The 18,158-nt window shown below is 36.9% G+C and overlaps 1 pseudogene; it reads right to left on the bottom strand.

Annotated features, from left to right (window-relative positions):
- Positions 1–358: 358 nt before the first annotated feature.
- LOC148874392 (NADH dehydrogenase [ubiquinone] flavoprotein 1, mitochondrial pseudogene) lies at positions 359–2,777 on the bottom strand (annotated as a pseudogene).
- Positions 2,778–18,158: the final 15,381 nt, after the last annotated feature.

Raw genomic sequence — 18,158 nt, 5'->3', positions numbered from 1 at the left:
GAGAGACTGCCCGCTCTCCCAATCACTCACAGTATTCTTCACTCAATAATAACCTCCCTCCCCCATCCCCCAAAGCCCCTTCTTATACTCTTCTTACAGCATAACTGACTCCCTCAATAAATGCCCAACTGACCAAGATATAAATGCCCTTACTCTTCTTATTCTCTCCAGTCATAATTGCCCCCATGTTCAATTATTTCCCCCCTTAGTCGAAAGCTGACATTTCCCCTTCCTGGCATACATAAGATTAATTGGGGGCCTATTGTTACCCGCCACCCAAAGTCTAACATTGTCCTCAAGGTTAAAATGAGAAAATTGGTCTCGAAGCAAGCCAAAAGGCTCCCAAGAATCTTCAAAATCAGGTAGGCCCTGCCAATGAATAAGCATTTCCAAACCAGTAAATTCGGGCATAGTGGATGGACGCACACCGCGCACTGTGCTTTGTCACCTCTTAAAGCATGTCTATTTCCTCCAGCTTCGCGTTTCCAACCTTCAGCCTCTCCATGATCATCCACGGCCATCCTGTCCCCTCCCTGCATGGTGTGCACTGCCCACAACTTTCATGCTTATAGAAGTAAGAGAGCCTAGCAATTGCCTCCACAATATCAGTTGACTTGTCCATCACAATTACAGCAGCTATCGCTAAACCTGTTTGGACAACTTTGAGTGCATCATAATCCATCAACAATCATCACATATGTGCTTTGGAATCAGTGGAACAAAAGAACCCCCCAGTATCACTATAAGAAAATTATCCCATCCACCTTTAACTCCTCCATGGTGCCTCTCTATCAGCTCCTTCAATGCAATACTCATCTCCCCTTCAACTATACAAGGCTTATTCACATGGCCTGAGACCCAGAATAGCTTTGTCCCACTGATATATCCCAGAATTGTTCTTCCTACCAAAACTAGCAAACCATTCAGGATGGGGGAAACGGCCACAGTTTCAACATTTGTAACAGTTGTTGGGCATCTGTATAGCCTTGCATTAGCTGGAAAAGGAGGCTTCAACCTTGGTTTTCCTTGTTTTTCTTCAAGGCTTTCCATCAACACCATCTCTTCTCCATAAATGTAAGCATCAGCTCCATAGTGAATATGAACATCAAAATCATATCCAGGTCCACGTGCATTTTTTCCCAAAAGTCTAGCTTGATAAGCTTCCCTCCTTGCCTTCTCAAGGTTTTTCTGCTCATTTACATACTCTCCCCTTATGTAGATATAAGCAACAGTGGCCCGCATACCAACCCCTACAATCAGGCAACCCTCTAGTAGCTTATGTGGGTCATGGCGTATAATTTCTATGTCCTTAAATGTTCTTGGCTCACTCTCATCAGCATTGACAACAAGATAAGAAGGACGGCCATCAGAAACTTTTGGCATGAAAGACCACTTCAGGCCAGATGGAAAACCAGCTCCACCACGACCTCAAAGACCAGATTTCTTCATTTCATTGACAATACAATCAGAGCCCTTAGGTACCAAGTCTTTGGTTCTATACCAGTCACCCCGCTTCATGGCACCATTCAGGAAAGGGTCGTGCAACCCATTAACAAATGCTGCTTCAAGGACTGATTCTGGCAGGTCACGTAAGGGGGCAAAGAGCACCATGATTTGGCGACGATATTCCTTAACAGTAGTGGATTGACGTAATGATAGAAGCTGCTCCTGCAAGTTTCCCTCCTAAGTTGACTGAAAACGTTCAATGAGGAGTTCCTTGAATTCTGCCCAACTACGAAAAGGTCACCGACCATCCTCCCAATAATACCACGCCAATACATCACCCTCTAAACAGACAACTGCAGCTCGCAGATGCTCTACCGGAAGCAATCCATTAATCTCAAAATAGCGCTCCACACGAAAAAAAAAGTCGTCTGGATTTTCCCCATCAAAATTAGGTAACTCCAACTTCCGAGGAAATGAATCAGGAGTATGTTCTGGCACCGGCATCGAGGAAGACGTCGGAAATGCCGCACTCTTCCCTTTGTCAGCCACACAACAATGTCAGTCGTAGACAAAGGAGCTGAATAGGCCTGTTGCTGAAGCAACAGATCAAAACGTCTCACCAAATCTTGAACGCTTTCTTCCAGAGATAAGATCTTCGAAAGTCCAGCTGTTATCTCATCACGTAAGCCATCCACTTCAGAATGCAGAGAAGTCAAGTGTTCTTCAAAACCCTCCACTTGTAATGCCACTTCCTTAGCTGTCACCATGGCCGAGGAAAGACGCGCTCTTGTACCACTGATATGTCCCAGAAACTTGACACAAATCTTAGACACACAACAGAATTCACACAACTAGAACATCAATAAAGGAACTGGTATTCATTCAGAAGAAAAGAAGAACATTAACAGTTGGTCGGTTCTTCGAGAGAGCGCCGGCTCTCCCAATCACTCACAGCATTCTTTACTCAATAATATCCTCCCTCCTCCATCCCCCAAAGCCCCTTATTATACTCTTCTTACAGCATAACTGACTCCCTAAATAAATGCCCAGCTGGCCAAGATATAAATGCCCACACTCTTCTTATTCCAAATCGAAATAGCTATAAATGCCTCAAGACTCTCCTTATTCCCTCTAGCCATAATTTCCCCCATGTTCAATTATTTACCCCCTTAGCCGAAAGCTGACCTTTCCCCTTCCTGGCATACGGAAGGTTAATTGGGGGCCTATCAGTATCTAGAGAAACAAAAAATCTTTTCTTCATCATAAAACAAAGAATATGCTACAGTTTTTTCGTGATAGAGAGATGGAGAGAGAGAAAGAAAGGAATTCATACTTGAAACTATTGCTTGTTGGTTACCTAAATCATGACCAATGGATTGTTGATGGGTGCTAGCTGTGGAACCTTAGCATAATGGAGGACTATGTGGGTCAGCTAAAAGGAGAAGAAGAGGGTTTTGTGGGAGGTAGAAAACAAATAAGAAACAAGGAACAAAGAATACTCCAAAGGGGTTCAAGGCAATGGAGGGCTTTTAGCTTGCAGGTTGGTGGGGAAGAGTGTTTAGAGTGGAATAGGGCAATATAGGATTTTAACCGATAGGCCTGTTGAGTTGATTAATGGAGAGGAAAGAGTTCCAAAATGAAAGGTAAGAGAAAGAAAGAAATAGTGAAAGAGAAGCATAGATTGGTTTAGTGGGTGGGAGGGAAAGAGAAAATACAAAGGTGGGAATTTTTTGAACGCTTTAACAAATTCTAAAATTTACAATTAAGTTTAGAAAATAATTAAATGATTAGTTATAGTTAGGACTTACCACAAATATTAATAACCATATTCATTATAAATTATGTTTATATTAATTAATAAATAATAATAAATCTAACATTTTAAAAATAATTAATAATTTCATTAATAAAATTCAATAACTTATAAAGTTATATTTAAATTGATTAATATAACAAAATTAGCAACAATTTAGTATTCATTTCATTTTAATTTAAAATTGTTAATTTAATAAAAATAAAATTAACTAATAAAAATTTGACAATTTTGATAATTACAATAGTATTATAATTAATTGAGAAAATCATAGTTCTCCATTCTTGAGTTGACTTTGGATGCTCAGCTCAATTGGGAAATCTAGACTGAAGAAAGAGAGTCGAGTGTAGGGGTGCTTACGAACTGTGGGCATATTTTTGAAACTAAACTGGTCCATTGGTTTTTGCTTTTTTTTTTTATTTATAATATTATCATAAAGAAATATATAAATATGTAAAATATAATATATTATAAATATGTATATTATATAGGTAATATAATGATTTATTTTAAATATTTACCAAATTGTTTGCTTCACTTAGTTGGATTTTTTTGTTCAATTTCCTCAGTTTTATTTAGTTTTTTACTTTTTTTATGAGCACCCCTAGTCAGGTGATGGTTCGAGCAGTTTGTGAAAGGGATGAGAGATCCATCACATGGACGTCCAAAGATTGCGGAATAAGGGGCAAATTTCAAAAATTTTTCCTCTCCCTTCAACTGGGAATCACATTCCCTATTTAGAAAATCATATTTTCAAGGATAAATCTTGAACCTTAAACTGAACCAAATCTGAACCAAAAGGAATGGGAGAGAATAATACCTGATATGGAGAAGTAATATCTCCCAATGAAGGTGTTCACGCCCAAGGAAGGATTCAAAGACTGCTCCCACTGAAGATGGCGCAGTGCAGGATGGAGCAGAATCAGTAGTGTTCTTCCCCAAGAACTCTGTCCTTCGCAAGAAACAGTAGAATGGAACGTGAGCACAGCTTCCTTTTCAATCCTTTCTCAAAGAACTGATGTCAAGATCCAATCTTGACTTCTTCCACAGCTGGAGATCGAACTGGCAAACAGGGCGACAAGAGCAGGGAGGCGGCAAGAGAGTATTCGCAGGCGGCAGAATTCTCTCTTCTTGATTTCAGCACTAAAGAGGATCTGATGTGTTTCTTGTTGGTATCTCTCAAGGCTGCCGCCCCCTTCTTCTTTTTATTAACTTAAAAGATCAGCTCCTAATCCCATTAGGAGGTGCTTATCCAAATCATATTTGGATCAGCCTTCTCTTCTAGTGATAAGGATAAACCCTTATCTTATCTGCAGATTATATTAGCTTTATCCTAATCCCATTAGGAGGTTTCTAGATCTGAATCACATTCAAATCTGGACTCTCTGAGTGGATAGGATTAAGACCCTATCCTATCTGCTAATCCATCTCAGAATTCGCCCTTTTAATTAACTAAATAAATAGCCCAGTTCGAAATGAGCTTTAAGCCCATTAAGCTCATGTGCTCAATCAACCTTCCTAACTGCTGCCTAGTTTGGCTTCCTTGTATGGCGTGGGACCCAAGCATTGATCTACACATCAGCCACATGGGTTCGGCCCAACCTTTGTTACAAGGTCTGGTCGAATACACTGTTAAAAACAGTGCACCCCCTGAAACCCATCAAATGGGCTCTATGGGCCCAACACTTACCCTAAGTGGTCCCTGGGCCAAGCCACCTTGTAACATCCAGGGACTGTGGGCAGATGCGAGATTAGCCCAACAGGTATTATCCTCAATGGTCTTACACTTAACCTCTTAGCCCTTAATGATCATACACTGCCAGACAAGAGAGGACCTCTCCCTCGGCTGCAAGGAACAGTGTTGCACTCTCCACTTATATGGATCCCGAGAATTAAAACCTTTTGCAAATATTTTAGAAACCATAATATATATACTTTTATATCTCATATAAAATATACCTTGCAAAACAAATCTCAACGGTTGAAATCGGCTACCGGCAGTCTTGGTTTCCAACAGTGAGAGCTCATCCCCGATCATTACCTTTGTTCGACAAAGGGGCTGATCCTGTCACTATGATCACCCACTCAAATGAATTCTCGGATTGTCCCAACATACCCAGGTTTTGACCCCCGCTAAGGATCTCACTGATTGGTACATCAAAGACACCTCGATCCGACACCTAGTGCAGTATCATAATCGAGTCTAGGGGTCGGGTGTAACTTTCCAGTTTTGCCCATCAATCTCCAAGGTCCAGGGCAATACTGGAAATCTGGTCCAGTTCAAAGATTCAATTAATCTCACACTGTATGTGCCTGGGGTCTCACCCCGGTAGCTAAGACAAGCCACCTCAACCGACTTGATGGCACCACAATGTCAGCCTTGTCAGGATAGGTCTCCCAGACCGACCCACTGGCTATGAACATTTTAAACTAACACAAGTCTCAATAAGTGTCCAGTTTAAGGGTATTACACAGAAACATACCAAGGGAACATGAATCAAATATGCACTTTTATTCATTTACAATAAACTCATAAAGTACATCAATTTTGATTGAAGATAAGGGCATACAAAACTGTCTAACAGCTCCCACTTGCACTTAGGTCCAATCAGGTACTAGCCGGAGTCCCATACTTTTCACGTGTTTCATAAACACTTTCTGTGTTAGTGGCTTAGTCAATGGGTCTACCACATTCTCCGCTGATGCTACCTCTTACTATCATCCTCCCGTAGGTCCAGTGTTGACATACAACAATGGAATGGGTGATGTGCTGAATTCCAAATTCATCAATGAACACCTTCATTCATAAGGCAGCCTCACTTACGGAAATGTGCTCGGCTTGGGTTGTGGACTATTAATTTGCAACTTATGACCCCTGTTTGCTGACACTCAGGAAACAACACACGATCCTATCATGAAAATATATCCAGATGTAGACTTTCTATCATCTGGATCTGACTGGAAATCGGCATCTGTATACCCTTGGATCTGTAGTGAGCTACCGTCAAATACTAGACAAAACTCTTTTGTCCTTCGAAGGTATTTAAGTATCTTTTTCACAGCAGTCCAATGCTCCTGTCCTGGGTTGGCCTGAAATCTGCTTACTACACTCACTGCCTGAGCTATATCAGGACGAGTGCACAGCATGGCATACATGATACTCCCCACGGCAGAGGCATAGGGAATGTCTTTCATGCCATCAATCTCGTCAGAAGTCTTGGGAGACATCTTCTTGGAAAGAGTGACTCCGTGCCTGAAAGGAACATTTCCTTTTTTGGAGTTTTCCATGCTATATCTCTTGACTATTTTGTCAATATAAGCAGATTTGGATAATCCTATTATCCGCTTCGATCTATCTCTATAGAGTCGAAGACCCAGTATATAGGAGGCTTCTCCAAGATCTTTCATGGAGAATTGTTGTGATAGCCATACTTTCACCGTAGTTAACATACCTACATCATTCCCAATGAGTAGAATGTCATCTACATACAGAACCAAGAAGGTAACCTTATCTCCACTGTACTTCCTGTAAACACAGGATTCATCCGGATTCTGCTCGAAGTCAAACGATTTGACGGCAGAGTCAAAATAGATGTTCCAACTTCTAGAAGCTTGCTTAAGTCCATAAATGGATCTATTAAGTTTACATACCATGTTTTCCTGACCTGCAGCAATGAAGCCTTGCGGCTGCTGCATATAGATATCTTCAGTAAGATCTACATTCAGGAATGCAGTTTTGACATCCATTTGCCAAATCTCATAATCATGGTATGCTGCTACAGCTAGCAGGATCCTAATGGATTTAAGCATGGCCACAGGCGAAAAGGTTTCCTCATAATCGATGCCCTCTTTCAGAGTGTACCATTTCGCCACCAGACGAGCCTTGACGGTCTCAACCTTACCATCGGGGCCCTTCTTCCTCTTGTAAATCCATTTGCAACCGATTGCTTTTACCTCGGAGGGTGGATCTACTAGAGTCCAGACTCCATTGGTCTCCATTGAGTCCATCTCTGCTCTCATAGCCTCCACCCACTTCTGGGAATCTATGTCCAACATAGCTTCCGTGTAAGTCACGGGATCCTCCTCACTAGTCAAGGTTTCCACCAGGTAACTATCCTGGTCATAACCATAACCGACACTTACCCTAAGTGGTCCCTGGGCCAAGCCACCTTGTAACACCCAGGGACTGTGAGCAGATGCAAGATTAGCCCATCAGGTATTATCCTCAATGGTCTTACACTTAACCTCTCAGCCCTTAATGATCATACACTGTCCGACAAGAGAGGACCTCTCCCTCAATTGCAAGGAACAGTGTTGCACTCTCCACTTATATGGATCCCGGGAATTATAACCTTTTGCAAACATTTTAAAAACGATAATATATATACTTTTATATCTCATATAAAATATACCTTGCAAAACAAATCTTAATGGTTGAAATCGGCTGCCGGCAGTCTTGGTTTCCAACAGTGAGAGCGCATCCCCGATCATTACCTTTGTTCGACAAAGGGGCTGATCCTGTCACTATGATCACCCACTCAGATGAATTCTCGGATTGTCCCAACATACCCAGGTTTTGACCCCCGCTAAGGATTTCACTAATTGGTACATCAAAGACACCCTGATCCGACACCTAGTGCAGTATCATAATCGAGTCTAGGGGTCGGGTGTAACTTTCCAGTTTTGCCCATCAATCTCCAAGGTCCAGGGCAATACTGGAAATCTGGTCTAGTTCAAAGATTCAATTAATCTCACACTGTATGTGCCTGGGGTCTCACCCCGGTAGCTGAGACAAGCCACCTCAACCGACTTGATGGCACCACAGTGTCAGCCTTGTCAGGGTAGGTCTCCCCAGACCGACCCACTGGCTGTGAACATTCTAAACTAACACAAGTCTTAATAAGTGTCCAGTTTAAGGGTATTACACAGAAACATACCAAGGGAACATTAATCAATTATGCACTTTTATTCATTTACAATAAACTCATAAAGTACATCAATTTTGATTGAAGCTAAGGGCATACAAAACTGTCTAACAGTTTGACTATTTGGGTCAATGGTAGACTGAAAAACATTGACAAATAGGCTTTTAGTCAACGACCTATTGACCAGTAATGGCCGAATTGAACCATTACTCATTTGACCTAGACAACGATTTTAGGCCATTTTTTATTTTTAAATTGTCACATCCAATCTGTTTGGACTGGATAGTCGAACAAATGACTTGGAAACTAGTGATTAAAGTAGTTTCAATTCTAGGTTGGTTTTTAAAACCTTGGATGATATAACATAAATTAACATATGTATATATGTATACATTATCTATAATTTGTGGTCAATGAAAAACTTAAAGTATTAGCTTATGCTTGGTCCTAAAATTTGTGGCCCTAATTCAGGCCTAGGACCCATAAATATATTCTACTATAATATATATATATATATATATTATATTTTTAAAATTTCAATGTAAAAAATTAGGATTTGAGGCCAAAAAAATGTGTTTTAATAAAAATAGCGAGCAGATAAGGTGACTTTAGCACTTTAGAACACGTAGATGGAAAAAAAGTTATGCAAAATAAAAAATGAAAAAAAGAAAAGGAACATCCAATAGAACTAGTTCATTAGTTCCCTTGTTGCACCAAGAAAGTGGATAGTTTTGGCCAATTATTTGGAGAAAATAGAGTTAGGGGTATGACTGAATTGGGCAAGGGTTGGTCAACAAGTTTTGACTTGTTCTTGTATTCAGAACCATACTTATATGACTTAGGAGTTAGTTTGGTTGTGCTGAAATTAGCATTGAATTGCTAAAAAGTTATGAAAAAACACTAAAGAACTTTTTGCAATGGATTAGATTGGGCATTATAATTCTACGACTACCCTTGATATGGTCATCTCCATAACATGACCATATTAATTATTACAATTAAATCCACACTTAATTATTAATTAATTAATTAATTATTGATTTTTTATTTATATTTTATAACTATTAATTTATCAATCATTTATTTATGAAATTGCTAATAATTTAGTTTAATTATAACTAACTAATTAATAATAAATGGTATTTTCTCATTAATAATTAACTATTAGTTTACTATTAATTAATTAATTATAAATGATGAGTCATATATAATTTATTATCAAATAATTATCTGATACTCGTTAATAATTTATTTAAATAATTAAATTAATTTTTATGATTATTTTTTAATTAGTTACATAATAATTGAAATATGCATTTGTATTTTTATAAATTATTATCTTTAGTTATTATGAAATATTAACCATTAATTATTATTGTTTTCATTAGTAATGAATTAATAATAATTTATTAATTATTAGTCATGTGTATTTATTTTAATAATTTCTCAACTATTAATAGTAATCTGTAAATACTTAGTATCTTTAATCAATATTATATCATTACTATTTATTAGTTTTTCATACATTACATTTTTAACCATTACAATAAATATTTTCTAGTTTACTATTTTTTTATCAATTTATTCATTATTTAATATTTAATATATTTCTTATTTCTTAAATGTTGTATACTATTTTATAATCAATTTATTGAATAGTTTCCAAATATATTTTGTTCCTCAAGGGTATGGTTGTTAAACATTTACGGTTTCATATTTATATGACCTTATAGCTACTCATAATTAAAATCCGTGGCTATAGCTATAAATAGCTTTTAGCCGCAACAAGTGTTATTTAGCCATGAATAAGACTATTGTAGTTAAAGATCAATTTCATAGTTATTACCATGGATAACTACAATTTGTGGCTATAGCTATAAGTAGCTTTTAGCCACAAAGAAAGTGGTATTTAGCCATGAACAAAAAACCGTAGTAATAGGTCAGCTTAACTTGTAACCACAGATGCCTAAAAATCATGGTTATAGGTAGCTATTAGCTATGGACAAACTGCTTTTAACTACGGACAGAATGACCGCAGCTAATGCTCGACTTTTTGCCACGGATAGGAAGATGTCCATGGCTATAGCCCAACTTTTAGGTATGGTTTTGATGTCCGTAGCTAAAGTACAGTAGCTATAGCCCCATTTTCCTGCAGTGCTTCTTTTTGGTGATGTTGGAATGCAAGTCCATCATATACTTTTAGTGTGATGTCTAACAGATCTCCTATTCATGGGGAGGAAGATGTTCTGGGAGCATTATCATTTGTTTTATATACATCAATCCTGATACCTCTGATCAAGTTTGTCTTTGTTCCTTGGGTCAATGACGATGCTGATAGTGATGCATTTGCTTTATACTCATTATTTGGAAGGCAGGTAAATGTTAGTCTTCCTTTCAAATCAGCTCCCATCTACTTCCAGCATATCGAGTCAGGCTTAAAGTATCATTCCTAGAACTTGAGAAGTCATTAAAAATTAGGGAGAATGACTGTTCAGCACATGCTAAGAATTCTTAGCCCCACTATACAGTTAGGGTAGGTGCCAGCTCAGAATTGATGCCAACTCATGAGTAAGTATTGATGCTTTAGGGTGGGAGTGTTTAACATTTTGAATTGTGTAGGGTTGTTGTGGAATTCAAAGTTTTGGAATTGGCTGCAATGTACTTTTTCCTAAAAATTAAGGAGAGCCTGGGGTATTCTCTTACACGGAAAAAGCTTCTTCTGATGATAGTAATACTTTGTACTTCAATGGTGATAGTTGATGGAGTTGTTACCCGGCAATGTCAGATATGTAGAATGTAGGCGGTCTGGCAAGTCTTGTTGCCTATGGTGGTGTAATCAACTTGACATCAACATGCAGCGTAAGCCCTTCATCCCATGCAATTCATGGAAATAAATGGGCAACACTTGCGAGATTGCTGCAAGAGAGGACAAATAATGCAAAGAAGAGAACCACGAGGATTTTAACTTAAGACGCAAGTGCATGGAGATCGGCATAAAAACAATTCAATATAGACAACCAAACTACAACTTTGAAATCCCGAACTTCCCCAAGGATATTCTAAAGTCCATAATCAATAACTTGACAAAATTTTATAAATCAGGAATAGGTGATGCCTAAATGACCATGATACCAAGACTCCATTTTCAATTTAAACTTTCTTTCCTCCACTTACTTACTCCCAAACCTTACCCCCTTCCCCATTTGCTTTTCTTTTGTTATATTCTTTCGTTCTATTTTTTTCAAAGTATTCAATTGGCTTCTTCACTATCCTTTCCCTCCAAAAAAGGATAAGGCCAAAAGATTTCTCAATTTCCATTAGTCAATCTGTAAGCCGATCAATATTCGCTTTCCCTAGTCAATGTTATCTTCTCATAAAACATCTTTAACTCCACTTCCCATCGACTCTCTTTTCCTTTGTCCTTGACCTACTTCCACATCCACAAATTTCTTCAAGTCTTCCATCTTTCACCTTTCCCCACTCTCTCAACAATCACCTTTGCATTTCACTTCATCTGAATTTGGCGCATGTTATCTTTCTTAAAATGTCTTGCATTATAAAGAAATATCTAAATTTGAAAAACACAACTGAAATTAAAGAAACTTGAAATCAATATTTTAACCTCCATGCAATCTATTTTCCACCTTTCTCATAAGGAAGTAGTTAAACAAGCACATCAAACTCAATTAGAAATTCAAAATTTATTTTGCATTGACAAACTACTAATGAATTTTATTACCTAGTTTCCTTCACTTTTTGCATATTTAATTAGACCATCAAAATAATCTTTGTTCAGACTTTTGTTTGTTTTTCTTTGTAGGTTAAGCATGCAATAAATGACTCTTAAAACATGTTGGAGAGAGTGGATACTTCTTTTATTATAGACTTTAACATGTATTGAGGAAAATTTGACATTTGTAATACATTTTAAACAATGAATATATTTCTTTTTTGTAGAACAATGGATGTATTCAAATTATACATTGAATATAATTTCTTATAATAGTAATATAACCATTTATTAAAAATTATTATATAATTTTCACGTGATGTATGAATGAAACAAGTATTGCTTTAAGGTGGTGGTTCCAATTAACACTAGTTTATTATTTTAATCTGATTAGCTTTTAGCCACGGTTTATCAAAAATGTAGTTATAGATCGATGCATTTAGCTTCAGCTTTATTGGAATCGTGGCTATAGATTGAATATATCTAACTACGGTTTTGCAACAAGCGTGGCCATAGATCATACATTTTAATCACAATTTGTCAAAAAACCATAGATATAGGTTAAAGTATTTAGCTTCGGTTCTGCCAAAAAAAACCGTGGCTATAAGTGGTATATTTAGCTTTGGTTTTGCAACATATTGTAGCTCTATATTGCACATTTTAGCTACAGTTTTTCAAAAACCATAGCTATAAGTTGAAGTATTTAGCTTCGGTTTTGCAAAAAAAAAACATGGTTATAGGTGGTGCATTTAGCTATGGTTTGCAACAAACTTATCTGTAGATAAAAGATTTTAGCTATGGTTTACGAAAAAATATGTGGTTATAGATTTGAATAATAGCTACGGTTTACGAAAAACCATGGCTATATGGATCTTTTAGCTACAGTTTGTTCCATGGCTAAAGGCTCATATGGTTTGCATCCATCCTGTATTCACGGACAACTACAGTAGCTATAGATGTGCTATAACCACGGATTTGTTTAACTGTAGTTGTAGGCTATAGCCACGTGAACATAGGCTATAGTTTTTTGTTTGTAGCTAAACCATAGCTATATAGCTATAGCTATGATTTTTCTAACATTTAACTATGGTTTTGTTTGTTGCTAAAAGTCATATTTCTTGTAGTGAGATTTAGATCAACATCAGGTGTCATGTTGGAAGAAGACAACCTCGATAAGGCCGAAACATCCTCTGGAGAAACATTGTAATATGGCGACCTCAATTCATTCAAGTGCTTTGGTATCTAGCTAAAGAAAATCGACAGTTGTTGTTGAGGTCCTTGAAGGGCCAACAATATTTCAAGATGTCTAGGGTCAACCAAGGCAATTAAGATATAAAAAAAAGAGTAGGAATAACAACAACAACAACAACAATAATAGGGAATAGATGGAAGAACGAAAATACCTAAAAGAAAAAAATGAAAAAATCCAAGAAAAAGCAAGAGAATAGAGGAGTTCCCCAAGAGAATAAGTCTTTTAGGCAAGCTAGAATCAACAAACCAAAAATAATCAATAAAAATGAGAGAAAATATCAACAATAAATATAAAGAAAATGAAATAAAAGTTAAAATAAAGAAAAAGAAGATGTATGCAAGGGAAAATAAGAAAGTCAAACTAAGAAAAATATTAAAAAAAGAAAATAGAGAAATTAAAATAATAATAATAATAATAATAATAATAATAATAATAATAATATACAAATGGAGAAAAAAGAAGGAAAGAAGAAAAATTGAAAAAAAAAAAGAGAGAAAAAGAAGATGCCTAAGGTAGGTCATAGAATAATAAGCAAAATATGAGATTATGATGTGTGATGATCTAATTAAGGTCCCTTTTTAAGAAGTGTTATTCTCAAAGATTTGGAATTCCGAAAGCTTTGCGGTTCAACCCATATTCTTTACCATGTCTCAAATCCTTCCTAAGGCTGATTGCATCACGCAAGTGATAGTCCCACCAAATTCAAAGACAACAGTACCGACTCATGTCCCTTAAAGTGGTTACCTCCATCTCCAAGAAAAATCGAATGATATATCTATTAAGTTGGCTAATTTGCAAGCTAAGAAATCCCAAACTACTCAATTTGCTCCCGTCATGGAAACCCAAGCATTATTCTATCTTGCATCATATGCCTTTGGACCCTCTTCATTCCAAAATTCTACACCTATGCTAGGAACAACATACTGGTTGTCTCCCTTTATCTATACTATGGGAACCAAATAGGCTCATTAGTCGATGAAAGAATTTGAATATGACTGCCATTTAGTCACCACTCCAAGATTTCCTAATGATTGAATTAGAGTAGATGAAAGATGAGTTGAAGAGGCTGAAACAGGTTTGGAACTTGGGAGTTACAGATTTCAAAGAGTTGTGTTTGTACCCTAATGCAATGTTGCTTGTTAAATTTAAGATGCCAAACCTTAAAAAGTATGATAGGAAGGGATGCCCACGAACCCATCTGAAGATCTTTTGTGGTGACATGTTTTAATACGGCTTAAATGAAAAGTTACTCATTCAGATGTTCCAAAAGAGACTTATAGGGAGTGCTAGAACTTGGTTTGTAAATTTGGTAGATGAAAAGAAAAGGACTTGGAAAGGTGTTTCAGAATCATTCTTAGACCAGCTTTCTTACAACATGGAGTTTGCATTTGATCGATCAAATTTTATGTCTCTTACTCAGAAGTCAGGAGAAAGTTTCTTGAATTATGTATATCGATGATGTGAAATGATAGCTAGGTTATGGCACCTAATGCCAAAGGAAGAGATGGTGAGGTTGTTCATTAAGACATTGAATGATCCATATCATACCTTATTGATTGTACAAGTCAAATTAATCTGATGATGATCTCGGGAAATTTATCATTGCTTGGAAAACCCCCTCTTAATCATCAAGAAGAGAATGAAGTACAAACTATATCTACTTTTGACTCTGAGATGCCTCAAGCCCATTATCCAAAAAGTATCAAAGTTGTAGCCTATCCTGGATCTTCTCAAATCAGTTAGACTGCCCCTGAGTAGACATATTATCCCTTACTCGCACAAGCACAAACATATCATCTGCCTACTATAACCCCAATCACTCAGCAGTCTCCTTAAAACGAAAAAAGAAAGCTTTCCCCTTTGCCATGTCCTCATTCTCAACTACTCCCTACTTTAGTTCAAGGAGGATTTTTGTAGTTCCTTATATGGAGACCTCCACGAGAGCCCAAGCCTATAAAATTATGATGAAAATGCATACAGTAATTATAATTAAGGGCCCAGTCACACCACCGACCATTGTTGGCAGTTAAAGTTTGCATTTCAAGATTTGATTGATAGCAACATTCTTACTTACTGAGACCTTATGCAAATACAACATTTTACAAAAGTCAACCAAAACCTGTTACCTAAATCAGGGGAAAATTTGATACTTCCATCAATTTCCTGGATTAACAAAGGGAATTTTGTGATCTTAGCATTTTCATTACTCCTATTGGAACTCCACCAACTATTAGAGAGTGTATGCCTTTAGCTCCAATCAAATTGATGTACAAATACATTTATTGTAAATGAATGAAAGTCCATTATTATTTCATGTTGATATTGGTATATTTTTGTGTAATTACACTTTAAATTAAACACTTATGAGACTCGTCTTAGTTTAAAATGTTCTCAGTCATTGGATAGATTTGGGGAATTTATCCTTCCAATGTTGACACTGATGCGCTACCAAAGAAGTTGGGGCAACTTGTCTCAACTGTTAGGGTTACACCTAAAGCACATATAATGTGTGTTTGGATGAAACACTGAACCCAAACAATTTTCCAATTATACCCTGGGCCTAAGAGATTGATGGAAAAAATGAGAAAGTTGTATATAAACCCTAGACTTGATTATGGTATTGCACTAGGTGTTGGATTGGGCTATTTTGATATGCCAATTAGTGAGATCCATTAAGGGTCAAAACATGGGTATGTTGGGGCAGTCTAAGAATTCATCTAAGCGGGTGATCGTAGTGATAGGATCAACCCCTTTCTCAAACAAAGTGAATAGTAGAACTTACACTCTCTTTGATGGAAACCTAAACTGTCAACAATGGATTTCAACTATGTTTGAGATTTGGTTTTGCAAAGTATATTTATACGATATATATTATGTTTTATGAAAAATTTTTGCAAAAGGTTTTAATTTTCAGGATCCATCCAAGCAAAGAGTATGATATTGTATCTTGCAACCAGGGGAAAAGTCATTTCCTATCGAGCAATGTTTGATTATTATGGGATGAGAGGTTAAGTGTAAGAGACCATTACAAAATTGAATACCTGACGGGCTTTATCTTACTTACGTTTATTTCCTTGGGTCTTCATAAGATAGCTAAATTCAAGAATCATTTAGGTGTAAATGTTGAGACCATATTGAACCCAAAGTGATGTGCTTAGGGGTTCACTATGATTAGTAATAAATTCAACTAAGCCTTTTTATAGAGGTTGGGATGAACCCATGTGGACTTATTTGAGGTTATTGTGTAGTCCCACGCCACTCAAATAAAGCCTATATATTGGGTCATTAGACTTTGAAAGAAATAGGCCTAATGCCCATAATTAATAAGATTAAGAAAGTTGTTATCATGTGCTCTATGTCAAATCTGGGTTTGGAAATGGGTATGGAGCACCCATCCTCTTAAGAGGATAAGGCTTTTCTCTTAATAGAGTTCAGATCCAAATTAGATCTAGATAATCTCCTAATTTGATTAGGAGAGTGGTCCATAAAGAGATAAAAGAAGAAGAGGGAAAATCATACTAGAAGACCACTCTCTCTTGTTTTCTCTTCTTCTCTTTTGTCTTCTAGGAAACCCTATCATGACCTAAGCTTTCATGGAATGATAGAGATCAGTTTTCTTCTAATTTTTGCAAGAAAAATTCATAGGAATTTCAGTCTCACCTTCTTAGTTCGATTCAAGCAATTGGGTTATAATTTTGTTGAAAACTCTGTTGTTAAATCTGTTAGACAACGTATGCCCTTATCTCCAATCAGATTGATGTACAGATATATTTATTGTAAATGAATAAAAGTACATAATTATTTCATGTTGTCATTGGTATGTTTCTATGAAAATTACCCCTTAAACTGGACACTTAGGGGACTCATGTTAGTTTAAAATGTTCTTAGCCGTTGGATAGACTTGGGGAGTTTATCCTACCAAGAATGACAATAATGTGTTGCCAAAGAAGTTGGAGCAGCTTGTCTCAACTACTAAGGATAGACCTAAGGCACACGCAGTGTGTGTTTGATTGAAGAACTAAACCTAGACCATTTTCCATTTAAGCCCTGGATCTTGTAGATTGATGAGAAAAACTAGAAACTTACACATAACCCCTGGACTTGATTGCGATATTGCACTGGGTGTCAGATCCGACTATCTTTGATATGCCAATCAGTGAGATCCTTTGAGGGTCAAAACCTAGGTATGTTGGAGCAATTTGGAATTCACTTTAGGGGGTAATCATAGTGATAGGATCAACCCCTTTGTCGGACAAAGTGAATGATCAGGACTGCACTCTTTCTAATGGAAACCAAAACTGCCAGCAATGGATTTCAACCATGTTTAAGATTTATTTTGCAAAATATATTTATCATATATATATATATATTTCATATTTAAAAAAAAAAGTTTTCAAAAAGGTTTTAATTCCTGGGACAAATCTGAGCAGAGAGTGCAACACTACACCTTGCAATTAGGGAAGAGGTTCTTCCTTGCCGAGTAGTGTTTGATCATTGTATGCTGAGAGGTTAAGTGTAAGAAACCATTAAGGGCTATTTACTTGATGAGTTATATCTTACTTAAGTCCATTATCCTTGGGCCTTCATAGGATGGTTGAACTCAAGGATCATTTAATTGTAAATGTTGGGCCAATTTTGAGCGTATACTGATGAACTCTCTACTTTCAGTTCTCTCTCTGCTCTTGTCACCCAGAAACCCTAGATCAATCTCCAATTCTTGGGACTGATTTTGTTAAGTTCTTTCACTGAGTTTTGCAAGAAATTTGAATAGAAAAACTGTGTTCATCTCCCTTGTTCGATCCATACAGTTGGATTGCAGTTTTGCTGAAAACTGCATTGTTGAACCGGCTTCATTCCAAGCTATGCCATCTTTAGTGAAAGCTAGTTTTGGAAGTTGATTTGGGTGTGAACTACCACTTTGTGAGCTACATCTTTGGAATTCATATCAAGTATACATCTCCCTCCTTTTGGTTTCAAATCTGATTTGATTTC

This window comes from Nelumbo lutea, chromosome 1 (assembly GCF_056320005.1).
Source record: "Nelumbo lutea isolate HS-2025 chromosome 1, American lotus-T2T, whole genome shotgun sequence".
NCBI classification, from domain to species: domain Eukaryota; kingdom Viridiplantae; phylum Streptophyta; class Magnoliopsida; order Proteales; family Nelumbonaceae; genus Nelumbo; species Nelumbo lutea.
This window is presented reverse-complemented; position numbering and strand designations above follow the sequence as displayed.